The 15,473-nt window shown below is 35.8% G+C and overlaps 1 pseudogene; it reads left to right on the top strand.

Annotated features, from left to right (window-relative positions):
* Window positions 1–13,612: 13,612 nt before the first annotated feature.
* On the top strand, window positions 13,613–14,290 carry LOC141516150 (density-regulated protein pseudogene; annotated as a pseudogene).
* The last annotated feature ends 1,183 nt before the right edge of the window (window positions 14,291–15,473 follow it).

Here is a 15,473-nt window from a genome sequence, read left to right as displayed (position 1 = left end):
CAATAAAGTCAGGTCCCCGAGTCAGGTCACAAAGAGTCAGATGTGATTGACAACAACTGAACGACAGCAAATGACAACAGCCAGTTCCAGAATAAAAAAGCATGTTTGTTCTAGGCAACAAGTTTTGAAGATAGCTCTTCATTTGAGACCGTCCTCTGAGGCTCCAGAGGCTTTCAGAGTAACATTTGAGACTTAACCTTGCTATAGGCTATGAAGAAAAGTGGAGTTTCTTCATGATAAAATATGTTCATTTATTAAAAAATAATATTAACCAATGATGCTTTTATAACCTTATTACCTCACTGTGTGTCAAACCCTAGTTGGCTGGATACCTTGTCTTTCCCCATCTTGGCTCACTCATCCAACCTACCTTTGCTCCTCTATAGCTGAAGGACAGAAGAATCTGGCATTAAGCATGAGACAAGTAGCTTCAGAGACCTTGGTTTGACATATATAAAAAAGGAATATATCATAGTTGATGATGCTCAGGAATTTAGTTGTCCCACAGAGGAAGAACACCAAGGTTCTAAAAGGCCCCTCTTGCCATTCAAAGGTACTTTGTATCTTTATCATAAAAGACTAAAAATTGCCTTAGAGATAGCAGAACACATAGAAAAGAAATGTTTTTCCTCTAGCAGGAGTTACTCTAGAGTTACTAGTCATGGTTTACCTTTAATCTTTTTGATAATGACCTTGTGTGTAACAGCCAGGGAACAAAAGGGGGGATAAAGGTCTTAGGAGTGATATTGATAAACTATGTGTGGTTCCCAGGACTGGCACAGGATATCTTGTTTAAGCTGTAAAAATATATTAGCATGTCATGTTATCATCATAAATTGTTCTCACACGTAAGGCGGGCCGGGTTCCCGAATCCCAAGACACATTAGCATTTCTGTTGGCTCTCGCCATCCATCACAAGCTTTGTCATGTATTGCAGGCGCACAGTCGGGGCTGCTGAGGTATTAGGATTCTGGAGGTTTTGATACCTGGTGAGTTATTAGCTGTGGGAGACGGACTTGTTGCCAGGCTCTCCAGTGGAGGTCTTTGACAAAGGAAAGCCGTGATTTGGATGACTTTGGCTACCTCACTCTGAACTAATAGAGATTCAGAATGCAACTTGTGTTTTTAAACCTCTAAACTTTCAGTTGGCGATAATGACTGGTTGAAGCTTTTGGAAGTTCACCACCATGTTGAGACTTCAGGTATTTTGTCCTGATGGGAAGTCCCTCTAAAGTCTTTGGCAGGTGTGCTGACACTTAGGTAGGACCAGACTTTTCCTAGTGGGAGGGACCCTAGAAGCCATTCAGCCTAATGCTCTGATTTCTCAAATGAAGAAAATAAAGCCCAGAGATATAAAATGATTTAATTTAGTTTAATTTGTCACCAAGTGATAGAGCCAGTTTTGAACCTCATTCATCATATAACATATCAGTTAATGTCATGTAAAATCAGTCATACCCTTACATATCATATAATGTCACATTGAATCAAATTTTATTATGTCATATCATATCATATCATAGTATCTATGAGATATCCCAAAAGTCTTAGTGAAATTTTAAGCTATTAAACTTAAGAACTGTAAAAACTATATTAAAGCTAAAACCTCACTAAGACTTTTGGGACATCTTGTATTTTGATCTAGAAAAGTCTTTAACTCCAACTCCCTCATCTTATAAAAAAAGGAGATTATGTGACTTGGTTAAGATAATCAGTTAAGGGCAGCTAGGTGGCACAGTGGATAGAGCACTGGCCCTAGAGTCAGGAGTACCTGAGTTCAAATTTGGCCTCTGACACTTAATAGTTACCTAGCTGTGTGACCTTGGGCAAGTCACTTAACCCCATTCCCTTGCAAAAACAAACAAACAAAACCAAGTTGAGAAGTCTGAGGTGGGGTTTAAACCTAGATCTTCCTAACTCCATTACAAGAGCTCTATCACTATGTCACCTAGTTTCAACATTCAAAATCAAGATTATGATGTTTTAATCATGGATCATCATTGTTATATAATAATAGCTAACAATTATTTAGCAGTTTACTATTATAATCTCATCTGGTTCTTGCAACAATTCTACTATTATTACTCCATTTTACAAACAAGTAAACTGAGGCAAACAAAAGTTAAATGACTTGCCCAGGGTCTCAGAGTTAAGTAGCTGAGGCTAGATTTGAATTCAGCTCTTCCTAATTCCAGACCTAGCCCTCTATCTACTGCATCATCTAGGTGCTCATTGATCCAGAGGAGAGATCTCTGAAGTTATCTAGTCAAACCTCTTCATTTTACAAGATAAACAAACTAAGGTTCAGGGATTTAAGTGACTCATTCAGTGCCATAAATATTAAATATAGGATCTGAACCTAGTTCCTTCAGTTTCAGAGTCATTGGTCTTTGTACCATTCTTTCCCCCTTGTTTCTATTTCACTGCAAAAATAGCAGAATTCAGTCAAAATCAGGGTCTTTTCCAAAGATCACATCTTGAAGCTTTTGATCCTGGGTCCTCTAAGTAAAGTTTAAAAATAAGCACAAATCAGAAACATTATAAGTCAATTAATTTTAGGTAGCCAACTTTACTCTGATTTTTGAACAATGTGAACTTTTATTAATAAAAATGATATGAAAGACCATTTACATAGCACTTTAAAGATTAATGAATTATGAAATGAATGTCTATACTATGATACCTCTTTAGGGTTTTGCATAGTAAGTAATTAATTCAAAGGAGCATTTAAATGGTGCCCAAAATTTATCAAAGTAAACAGGCAAATCCTGCAGTGAACTTCAGCCTTGGAGCCCAATTGAATTATGACCCAACCCAGTGGGTAAAAGATAACATATCCAAGAATCTAGTCTAGTTTCCAAGTCATTCTTAGCATCTGGGTCACACTTTCCCACATATGGCATTTTATACGTTATCTCATATTTAAAGCACCATTTAGATTACCACATTATCAAAACCATGAATATGATGTGCATGAATTTCAATGTCATATTATTTCAAACCAACAAACTTAAATGAACATCATTACAGATAAAATAGCAGCAAAATGCGTGCATACGTAGGGGTACATTCTACCACAGTTGGCCACACCACAAGTGGGGAGAGAGAGCCCATAAAGAACATATATAAGTATATATATTATATATATATATATATATATACACACATAATTTATCATAGGATAATACATGAAGGCACATAGGAAACATGGTCATAGAACATATGTGAAGGGTAACATGCCAAGCATCCATGAAGTGAACTATAGGTGTCTGTGGCATACAAGTTTTAATAGAATTTATTGCTCTCCTTCTACTGAGTTTCCAATATTCTCTATTGATATCACCACATGGTTTTCTGTGGGCCATCTCTGTACTCTTTTTTTTTACAAGGCAGTGGGGTTAAGTGACTTGCTCAAGGGCACACAGCTAAGTAATTATTAAGTGTCTGAGGCCAGATTTGAACTCAGGTCCTCCTGATTCCAGGGCTGGTGCTCTATTCACTGCACCACCTAGCTGCCCCCCATCTCTGCACTCTTTTGAGCATTGGATCTTTGTGCTAAGCTTTGCCTTCTCTCTCTGAATTTCTAGTCACAGAGCTATTCTCTAGTAATATTTTGTAGGTTCTTCAAGGTTATCAATCTACTCTACTCCTAACTTTTAAAGCCTCTCCCTGAGAAGGACAAACTAATCTCTTTTAGTTCATAGCAGCTGGGAATATCTATGGCCATAAATAATCCAGACAATTATTCAGACAAAGTGCCTTAGACTAATAGGTTCTATTTATTTAAAAACCAGTATCTATCTGGTAGTCTATGGCTTTAGATAACGATATGCCTTAGAAAATTCCCTATAACTTTTATCTAACCTCTTAAGGCAGTCTTATGCTCCCAAGTATCATTTGAGAAACTTTGCCCTTTCCTTCCCTTCCCATACCACAAGAGTCATGTGCAAGCTGGGGCTACAAAATCTGCATCCTCCCAGCTTCATTCTCTGTGGACCTGAAAACTGAAATTAAATAACTTCAAAATCAAGAAGACAAGGTCTTTATTGCCATTCATCCTCTGGTCTATATTCCTGTTACGATTATGTATATTTGAAAGCAGCAAAAAACCAGTCCAAACCAAAACTCTGACCTTGGCACTATATTTTAGCCAGAACAAATCTTCATTGCCCCTTAAACTAAGTCATAGGCCCTCTGAGAAGCCAGATAAGATATAGGGTTAAACAGGGCACCTGAGATCTCCTCAGTGTTATTTATGTGTGTGTGTGTGTGTGTGTATGTGTATACACATACACACACATATATGTCTGTGTGTGGAGGGATGTAGAGATAGATGGTAATATAATTTACATATTTTTTCAATCTGCTTCCATATTTAATACAAAATTTTTCACTTATCCTTAAGAATAATCTCTCTTTTTGATAAACAATTTTACCAAAATTTAAGCTGAAATTTAGTCTGTTATAATATTTTATTTTTCCTACACACATTTTATCTGTCAAAGACAGATAAAATTTAATTATGCAAAAACTGTGCTAAGCATACAAATTTAGTTTTTAGTTTTTAAGCTTATTCCAATCTTCCTGCCATCTGTGGTTGAGCCTTCTTATTCTTTGTCACACACGAGATTCCATCTTTCACTTCAATGCTTTTGTAGTGTCTGTCTCCAGTGTCTTCCTCATTCTCACTTCTAACTTTTAGATTCACTTGTTTCTTTAAAACTCAACTGAGATGACACCAAGAAGCAGGTAGAGAGAAGAAGCAGAATAAGGAAGACCTAAAGTCAAGTCTAGCCTCAAATATTTACTAGCTGTGTGATCCTTAGGCACGCTGCCTTTGTCTGTCTCAGTTTCCTCAATTATAATAGGGTGGGAGGATAAAGTGAGAAAATTTGTAAAGCTCTCAGCAAAGTGCTTGCCACATGGTAATTGTTTATTTCCTTCCTTTTATGGGAAACGTTTCCTGGTCCCTCTAGCTACAAGTGCTCCCTACCTCCAGTCACCTAATGTTTATTTTGTATATATTTGTTATAGATTTGTCCTATGTACTTGTTGTCTCCTCCCAGGTAAATAAGAGATAGAATTTATATGGCACTTTAAGGTTGGCAACATAGTTTACCTATGTTATCTCTTTTGATCCTTATAGCAACCAGAAGCTCCTTGAAGGCAATGGTTGTTTTGTTTTTGTCTTTGTATCTTGAGCACCTCACATAGGATTTGGGACAGAGGAGATGTTTAATAAATGCTTGGTGATAGATTGATCACTTGGCTCCAAGAAGGTAATAAGATATGTACTTTAAATTATGGTTCATAGATTTCTTTTTTCTAGGAGCCCCATGCTGACAAAGTTGGTTTTTCAAGCTGTTTCCAAGTTATTTTCCCCTCCTCCTACTGTAGCTAGACCGATCAGAAATGGCCTCTACAATTTCCTGAGTGGAGGAGGGGAAGTGTCTGGACTTGGGGAGAAATTAAGAAAGGTTCCTTGTGGCAGATGAACTCACAAGTGGCAGTAAGCAGCTAGGGTCAATGTATTTAATTTAATTTAATTAGACTTCCAAAGTCCAATTCAAATATTATAAACCAATTTTGTTTTGCTCTCTATTATCTGTGAGGAGGACAAGGTAGAAGCTGGATAAGATGTGTGACTTCCATCTCTTAAATTCTGTGGTTCAAAACACAGATGCCAACTAATCGCTAACTCTCTTTTCACAGTTGAGAAAATTAAAACCTGTTGCTATAAAATAACTAGGGTTTGAATCTCAGGTCTTCTGATATCTAATCTACTGAACCCTGCTGCCTTTGTTTCCTGTCATCTTTAAAACTGTTTTTTGAACCAATTGGTTTTTTTTTTGCAAGGTTTTGAGTTTTACAGTTTTCTTCTTCCCTCCCTTCTCTCCACCCCTCTCCTGACAGAAAGCTCTACATTTATAACTATGCTAAACATAGATCCATATTGATTATGTTGTGAGACAAGAATTAGGTATCTTTAATGTTTTTTTAAAAATATTATTGGAAAAGTTCAGAGAGTAAAACAGCAAAGGGAAAGTTTGTATGTTTTTAAAAGTCAATAAATTTTCAATTCATCTTTTAAAACAATAAAAATCTGCCTTTTCTTCCTCTTACCCTACTTATACCCCCAATTGGAAGGAAAAAAAAACATTTTTTACAATACTTTTACTGTTGTTGTTCGGTCATGTCTGACTCTTCATAATTTCCAGATCATTTTACAGATGAGAAACTGGGGCAAACAGAGTTAAATGATTTTTTTCCAGGGTTACATAGCTAGTAAGGGTCTGAGGCCAGATTTGAACTAAGGTAGATGAATCTTCCTTACTCCAGAAAAGCTAGGTGATGCAGTGGCTTGAGCACTATCCCTGGAGTCAGAAGGACCTGAGTATAAATCTGGCCTCAGACACATGATACTTTCTAGCTTTGTGATCTTGGGCAAGTCACTTAACCCTAACTTTCTGGGGTCCACGACCATCTCTAATCATCCTGATTCATATCTGGCCACTGGATCCAGATGGTTCCAGAGGAGAAAGTGACTGGTGACTTAACACAGTCCCCCCACCCCATTCAAATCTAGGTCACAGGTTTGTACCTCCCTGAAGTGAACAAAGGATAAGCATCATCATCATCTCATCACCACCTATCTATACCTAACATTCCTCCAATTCCCTCTTTTCCTTTTACAGTTTCCCCTCCTCTGTTGAGTAAAAGATATTTTTGTACGCAAATATGTGTGTGTATTTTTCCCACCTTTGACCAGTTTCTACTTGAATGAGGTTCAAGCGTTAGCTACTCTACCCCATTTCCTCCTTGTTTAAGTAGATTTCTACTTTCATATACCTTTTATGTGAAATAATTTTCCTTAATATTCTGTTCACTCTTCCTTCTACAGTATATCCTTCTTCCCTTTTTCTGTTCTTATGATAAGATAACTGAGTCATAACGGGACCTTTCTCATGTCTATGTTTCAAGAAGACTCCTATGATCCTTGATGATGCATTAGGGTTTATGGTTAATCCCTTATGATTATTTTTTAGTATTGCCTTTTTATATTTCTCAATTTCTATGTTTGATCTTCCAAATTTCTATGTATCTATAGTCCTTGTGTTAGGAATCTTTGAAAATTCTCTCATTAAAAATTCATTTTTCTCTTGGATGATTATACTCAGTTTTGCTAGTCCAAGATGCCTCCATGCTGGGGACCTGGTATTTCCCCTGCTCCCAATAGCTTTCCAGTCCCATTTAATTGTAAGCTCCTTGAAGGCAAGGACTGTCATCCTTTTTCTTGTTTGCATCTGCAGTGCCTAGCACGGTGTCTGGAAAACAGGAAGTTCTTAATAAATGTATAACCATGTATAAATATTTAATACATAAATTATTAAACAAACAGATAAAGATAGATAGATAGATAGATAGATAGATAGATAGATAGATAGATATAGATATAGATAAGGGTCAGAGGTATCAAAGAAAGAGCCTACATGTAGTGGAGGTTTTTAGTAAGGGGAGGAAGAAGGAACTGCCTGAAGTTAGTAAAGGAAGAATATTTTTAATCTGGGAAGCCAGATGGCAAGGGCAAGATTTCCATGGAATCCTAGTCACTGAGGCTAAGCATATGGGAACTGTCCCAAAGACTTTTTGCAAGGATGAAATTCTAAAGAGAACTTGCCTTTGTTTTTGTTATTGGAGCAGATTTTGAAGTTTTTGCTATAAACCTAGTTCTCCAATACTCAGAATTAAGGGTGAGGAAACACATTCTGTCTAGGCTGAGTTTGCCAAACTCAATTCTTGAAATGAAAATTTGAATTTAATATAAAATTCAGTTAAGATTGTAAAGTTTGAAAACAGAAAAACTTAGAAATCAGGGATGGAAGTTGGGTCAATAAATCATTTACTAAGTGCCTCATATGCGACAGAACCATGTTTAAATTCTCAGAGTAAAAAGACCTCGTGAGGTATACTTCCTCAGTCTCAGAAAGTATACATTCTAATTGATGGAATCAATCAATAAACATGTATCAAGTGTCTACTATGTGCCAGGCTGTATAAGGGCTAGTGATACAAAAAGAGGCAAAAGATGGTCTATTCCCTCAAGGAACTCACAACAGAATGAAGGTGACAACAAGCAAATAAACATATACAAAACAAGCTATATATAACAAGATTATTAGGAAATAATCAAATAATGAAAACCTTGGAATTAAGAGAGAATGTAAAAGGGAAAATTTTAGTTGGGACTTAAAGGAAACCAGCAAGGTCAGTAGTCAAAATGGAAGAGGGAAAATGTTTGTAAGGGAATACCTGCATGTGTGCAGGTGTATTTGTTTGTATTTATATGTTTGTTTGTGTATCACCTCCTTTGCTTCCCCCTCTGATTTGCTTTCTTTTCAAATTTGGTCCCCAATTTGGTCCCCAGAGAGTAGCTATGGAGAGAAATAGATCATCGTTGAAAGCCCTGTTGTGCCTATCCAAGTATTAGGGTGCCCAGAAATATCTGAATTACTAAAATTATAGCTCATGAGTGAGTGCCTAAGACAAAGCTTTTACTAAAACCAAATAATAATAATAATGATATTAATAATATCAAATCATTTCCCACATAAACTTGGAGCTCCCTTTTACAATGACAATAAGACATATATATATATGCATAGATATCTATATACATAAATGTATATGTTTATATATGGAACACATGTAGATAAGGCATTTCCTGTGTATAGTATTGTAGGGTTTCAGTGTTCTTACTCTTGTCAAACTTGACAGTTTATAAAAGTCATCTATAATAAAAGAAAATGCAAATTTCTATGAAAGTAAGGTGACTCCTTGGTTCATTGGCATAAGTCCACTGATTATGTATGTACCTAATGTGGAGAATTGTGCTTCATCAGAACTATTGTTATTTGTATTTTCTTATGCTGCTCTTATTTAACTCAGGCTTCTCTACTCAATGCAACATTTTTCTTTTCTAAATCTAGGTTACGCCTATCTGGATATGTTGCATGTGACAGCAATATCGTGTGGGGTGCAATGTGCCAGGAATATCTGACAACTGAGCAATGTACCACCAGATTTATCCAGGCCTCTAAATCACATTTTTTGAATGCCACCCTTCTTTGCAATGATTGCCCTGGTATTTCTGAGGTGGCTTTATAGTTTCTTCTCAGAGAGACTGGGGATGTTGAAATGAAAAGAGCCAGAAACTCTTGTAATGTGTTGGTAATATGACATGACATTGAAGTGCCAGAGATCATTGTCAGAAGGAAGGAATGGCTGTACTTACCTACAAGTTCAAATCCCCCTTTCCTCCTTTGTTACAAATCCTGAAGAAAAGAAGACAGCTCAGTGAATTTATGAGCTCTGTAAACATAGCTGTGAGTTCTAATATGCTCTTCATTACTGAGCCACAGGTTAAACAGTGGGGACCCAAGGGTGAGGGGTCATCCGATGTCTGGAGGGCTAAACTTTTTGCCAATTTCATGAGAAAATTCATCTTCTGGAGAGGGAATGACCAAGTGCTGAGTCTTCAGGGTCAGTCATTATGCAGCACACTGGAGTTCTGCAATGAAAAATCCAGGACTTAGCCTTCATTAGCCAATTCTTAATAATATTAATACTAATATTATAAACAGTCTATGAAACAAAAAAGAGCAACTTATTTTTAAAATAAAAATTTTTCTGAATCCTGGTCTGAAGCCTTAATCCACAGGAGTCAGGAAAGGAGGCATGGGGAAGCACTCTTCCCTTCTAAATTTCCAGAACACTAAATCTCTACTTAGAAAAGAAATATGTGTGTGTGTATACACACACACACACATACATACATATATACATATACATATACATATACATATACATATACATATATATATATATATATATATATATATACATATTTACATATGATTAAGGTTATCTTTTGTTCTTCAAGAAGACCTTGACATCAGGGAGGTGATGCCATGGCATGCAAGTGAATTGAATTTGAGTGAGGAGGTACTGGGCTAACTCACCAGCCTCATGCTCTCCAGAATCATCTGGATTCAGTGGTCAGATATGAATCAGAATGACAGTATGCCTTGAATGTAAGGCATTTAGGATTAAATGACTTGCCCAAAGTCACACAGCTTGTAAGTGTCTGAGGCTGAATTTGAACTCAGGTGTTATTAACTTTAGGGCTAGTAGTCTACCCACTGTGCCATCTAGCTCCCCTGGCATATTTATATATAAATATACACAAATTATATAAATATAAAAATTATACACACATGTTGTTATCAGTCATTCATTTATATTTGACTCTTCATGACCCCCGAAATACTAGAGTGCTCCTTTTATAGTAGATTAAAGTGAACAGAGAGTAATTGACTTACCCAGGGTCACATAGCTAGCAAAAATGTCTAAGGCTATGTGAACTCAGGTTTTCCAAATTCCAGGCTCAGACTTTTATCAATTTAGTGATCTAACTGCTCCCCAGGAAAACAGATGTTTAGTGACTTGCAAGGTCATATATATCTAGTTTGAGATCTGATTCGAACTCAGATCTTACACACATGCATATATGTATATGTCTGTTATGTGTATACACATACCTTATCTCTCTCATCTATCTACCATAAGGGGACAGACTGGATACCAACTTGTGATCCTATCTATGTATAGAATCGCTTGTATGAAAACTCTTCAGTGATACAGATAGAGAATGCCTCTGAATTTTAATTTAATTTTTAAAGTTGAATAAAAGTGAGTTTAAGTGACTTGCCCTGAATCACATTGTCGAGTCAGATGTTGGTTTTCCTGATTTCAGGGTCAGACCCTTAAACACCATGACATATGGATAAATATAAATAAGTGTGTATGTATATATATATATATATATAATATATATATATATATATATATACTATGTAAACATAGATATATACACTTCTTCCTCAGTGTTTCTTAAGTCCTATGAAAGCAAAAATATTGTTTTGTTCCCTGAAACCTTATAGAATGGCTTATACATAATAGTTATTTAATACTTCTTAGTTAATAATGAAGAAGATATCATCAGAATTTAAAAATAGATTATAACTTTGAATTCAAGGGTACTAGAAAAATGCAACTTTAGGGGGTGGCTAGGTGGCACAGTAGATAGGGCACCGGCCCTGGGGTCAGGAGTACCTGGGTTCAAATCCCGCTTCAGACACTTAATAATTACCTAGCTGTGTGGTCTTGGGCAAGCCACTTAACCCCATTTGTCTTGCAAAAAACCTAAAATAAAATGCAACTTTTTTGTGGGATAGGGAAGAAGTGAGGAAGATATCCATCATATTTACAGATTCACAAGATTTTCGATTGTAGATATTATCTGTGAAATAATTGCTATTCTGATAATCTTTAAAGAGTTGCTCTGGCTCAAAATTTCATCACTTGGTGACCAGTCTTCTGACCATCAACATCTCTGCATTTAGTTGAGTAGTCCTCAGGTACTACTCAATACCTGAGTAGAGTAGTAGACCTTCTCAGTCTACACACTTCTCTTTTCTGTACCCATACTCTTTCAGGTTGATAGTACCTACTAGAATTTTTCTCTCTGTGAAAATAATGTTATTTCATTTCATTTCATTTCAACTCAACAAACAAACAAGTTCCTGCTCTCAAACAACTTACATTATACTGGGCAATCCAATATAAAAGTAAACACATAATATATACAAAGTAATATAAAGTAATTTCAAGGGGGAAAGAATACTAATAATTAAGGAGATTCCAGAAAGGCATCTTACTCTGAGCTCTGTTCAGGATTCTAGAAAAGAGAATCAGAGTAGGACTTCAGAAGACAGAGGAATCATTAATAGAAGATAAGAATGGATTTCTGGGGCACCAGAAATGGCTAGGTTCTTACTGGATTCTTTTCATCTAAGATAGGTATATGCCTTAAAGCAGCTAGGTGGCACAAGTGGAGAGACTTCTAAGCCTGGAGGAAGTCTCTGGATTAACTCTACTTTATGGTATATGGTATATACATGCCCACAAACACATATGTAAATATGTATTTTATTTGTACATAGTTGTTTGCATGTTGTCTTTCTCATTAGGTCATGAGTGCCTGGAATATAAGACAATGTCTTTGCCTTTCTTTGTATCTCCAGCAATTTAGTAGAATGTTGGACACCTAGCTGATATTTATAAGTACTCATTTACTGACTGTCTATATAGAATTAGATTTATGGAGTTTGTGACTGTGTTTTTATTCATCAAAATCTAAAACTGAAGTGTTTGTTTTAATATCTTTTCACACAAAAATCTCAGGAAGTCTTCAATTAATACCTGCTGTGATATTGCTTGACTCTTCTTTAGTACCATTTTCTTAATTGTTTTGACCTTTGCAATTTAATTCATTATTTTCTTCTTTAAAAAAATGTTGTCTTTTCCCCTACCTTAGCCAAATTTATTATTTTCTTTTGGACTCTATCTACATGACAACCTCTCAGTGGTTCAAAAGTCAAAACAAGTTCTTTGGTGGAATTGGTGATTCACTGTTACTCTGCTTGGACTATTGGCCTGATCTGCTATGGCAATTCTATGCTTTTAATTAGTAGCAGTGAATCATCATCCTGAAAACAGTTTAACAAGAAAAGAAACTGTTTCCCTTATTAATTTAAGTGGAACAGTTAGAACTTAAAATGAAGCTAGAAATTCTAGGCTTGAATTTAGTTTGGGGCAAAAATTATGAATTTTGCAAATTCATTCAAAATTATTCTAAAACCCTAAATTATATTTAGTGAGCATGGTATTATTTGCCTAAGACCAAAAGTATTTCCTTTTTTAGTAAATAAGAGGCAACTTGACACAGTGGCTAGAATTCTGACCTTGAAGTCAGGAAGATGTAGATTCTGACAAAGAGGCAGTATGACCTGAGACAAATGATTTAGCCTGTCACTGACCCCAGGCAACTCTAGATCATGAGCTACAGGGGAATTGCTAGTCTGCATTGGCAGAGGCAGTTTCTTCTATAGGAAATATGCCAATGAATTCTCAGCTTAGGCAAAAAATAAAATCTCAGATAAACTTTTGATTAAGTAAAATTAAAAGTAGCTCATATTGGAGCCTAGACTGGAAGAAGAAACTGACTTGGGAGTTTACTGATTTGAATTTCTACCTTTGTTCCAGAGAAGTCCCCTATATGGACCATAAGACTCCATTTCTAAAGATCCATAATGCACTCTACCTGTAAGTTAAATCACAGGAGTATTTTTCTCCCCATCTTGCAAAGGAGATCTTAGAAGATAAATGACTTATACATGGTCATAAAGCTATTTAATTTAATAATGACAATTTGAATCCACATTTTGTTTTCTGCCTCCAAGTCTAGCACCTGTCCCATTATATCACACTCCTCTATATTGGATCCATCAGTTCAATGAAGTAAGGGAAGAAAGTGAGTTCAGAGAATAGTTGCTTCATATGAATTAGTGTTGGGGAAAACAAGAACTAGTAATTCAGTGGTTAAAATAGTCAAAATATTATTGAGAACTGAATTTACTGACTTCTGACTTTACTTAAAAATAAACGATCCCTTCTCATGACAAACCCCAGGGCACCATCTTCTTGAATTTGTGAGATGGCTACAGACTTTGCAGAGTCCAGTGCCCCAACTGCAAAGGAGACCTGAAGAGCAACAGCAGCGTAGACATAGATTATCCACTGCCGGGCCTACGACTCTGTTCATTACCAACAGAGTACTGTGAATATATGCCTGATGTTGCTAAATGTAGACAGTGGTTAGAGATGAATATTCCAAATGAGTTTGCAAAACTCAGTGTAGAAAACTCACCTAAATAAACCCTAGAATTGGAGAAGGCCAAGGAACATCAGGAGAAGAGGAGGAAAAGAAAAAGCTAAAGAGCGATGGAAGGGGTCAAATAAAACAACAACAACAACAAAAAGAAGACAGTTCCACAAAAGGTTACAATAGTCAAAATTCCTAGAGCAAAGAAAAAATACATAACAAGCTTATGTGGCCTTGCAACTTTTGAGATTGACCTTAAAGAAGCACAAAAGTGTTTTGCTCAGAAATTCTCCTGTGGTGCCTCAGTTACAGGGGAGGATGAAATCATCATTCAGGGAGACTTTACAGATGACATTAATGATGTAATTCAGAGAAGTGGCCAGAGGTGGATGATGACAGCATTGAAGATATTGGAGAAGTAAAGAAGTGATTTTAAAAATTTGTCTGTATTTAATGACCTGAAGTTATAGTTGATGTAGCCAAAGGAAGGGAGGCCTTTAAAAATATATATATATATATATATATATATATATATATATATATATATATATATATCTTATCCTACAATAAAACCGTAGACTACCCTTATCCTTGGCGTTTCACTGTTCTGTACAAGGCTGCTTGTGTTTTTTCTTTGTTTTATTTTTTAACTTGCCAAAGTCCAATAAACTAGGGAAATTCATCATGCTTATGCATGAAATAGAGATTTAGTTAAATAAAAAATTTTCAACCCCCAAAATAAAATAAAATAAATAAAAATAAAATATCTATCCAACATGTCAGTTAAAAGAAAACAAATGGGGCAGCTAGGTAGCACAGTGGATAGAGCACCAGCCCTGGAGTCTGAAGGACCTGAGTTCAATCTGGTGTCAGACACTTTAATAATTACCTACCTGTGTGATCTTGGACAGATCACTTAACCCCATTGCCTTGCAAAAACCACCCCCCCCAAATCAAAAAAGAAATAAATGAATAAATAGTACAATAGTGGCCCCAGGGAATGACTTGGGTTCAAGTCTTAGTTGTGACACATTTTAATTTTGTGATCCAGATCAAGTCACCTCTCAGTGCCTTACACAGCCTTCCAAGTTTCTAAATTTCAAGAACTGGCAACCTACATTGGTTGAGGGAGTTTTCCTTCCAGGACTTCTACATGAATGCAAGTGTGGGTCCAGATTACAAAAAAAAAAAAGAAGAAAAGAAAAAAGATAAAACACATCCCCATATTCTGAATGCAATTCCATTGTTTTATTTGATCATCTCAGGACTGCAGTTGATTAATATGTATGGCCAAGGAGATGTTAATATTATTCAGATTCTAAAAAGTCTCTCTAAATGAGATTGATGGTTTTGCAAATACATTCACTAAAAAAGCATCTTCCCTAAGAAAAATTAACTCCTTTAATAGGTCCCTATCAGGGAGTAAAGTCATTAGGTTAATTTTTTAGTCTGTAGAAGGGTCAGTAATACTATTTGTCAGTAATATCAAAACTTCTAGTTCTTTTTAAGATGATTTCAACTCAAAAAATTTCTTAAATTCCTATTTAAATAGCTTATTTCACTTCCTTAGTTTCAAAACACCAGAATATGGGAAAAGACCCAGAGAGTTGTGAAACTATGCTGCTCACAACTGTCTAGAAAGCTCAAAACTTTCTGATATTTTTACTATTTAAAATAATTTTTATTGATT

Source organism: Macrotis lagotis, chromosome 3 (assembly GCF_037893015.1).
Source record: "Macrotis lagotis isolate mMagLag1 chromosome 3, bilby.v1.9.chrom.fasta, whole genome shotgun sequence".
Lineage (NCBI taxonomy): Eukaryota > Metazoa > Chordata > Mammalia > Peramelemorphia > Peramelidae > Macrotis > Macrotis lagotis.
Note: the sequence above shows the minus strand (reverse complement) of the source record. Positions and strands in the feature narration are given on the sequence as shown.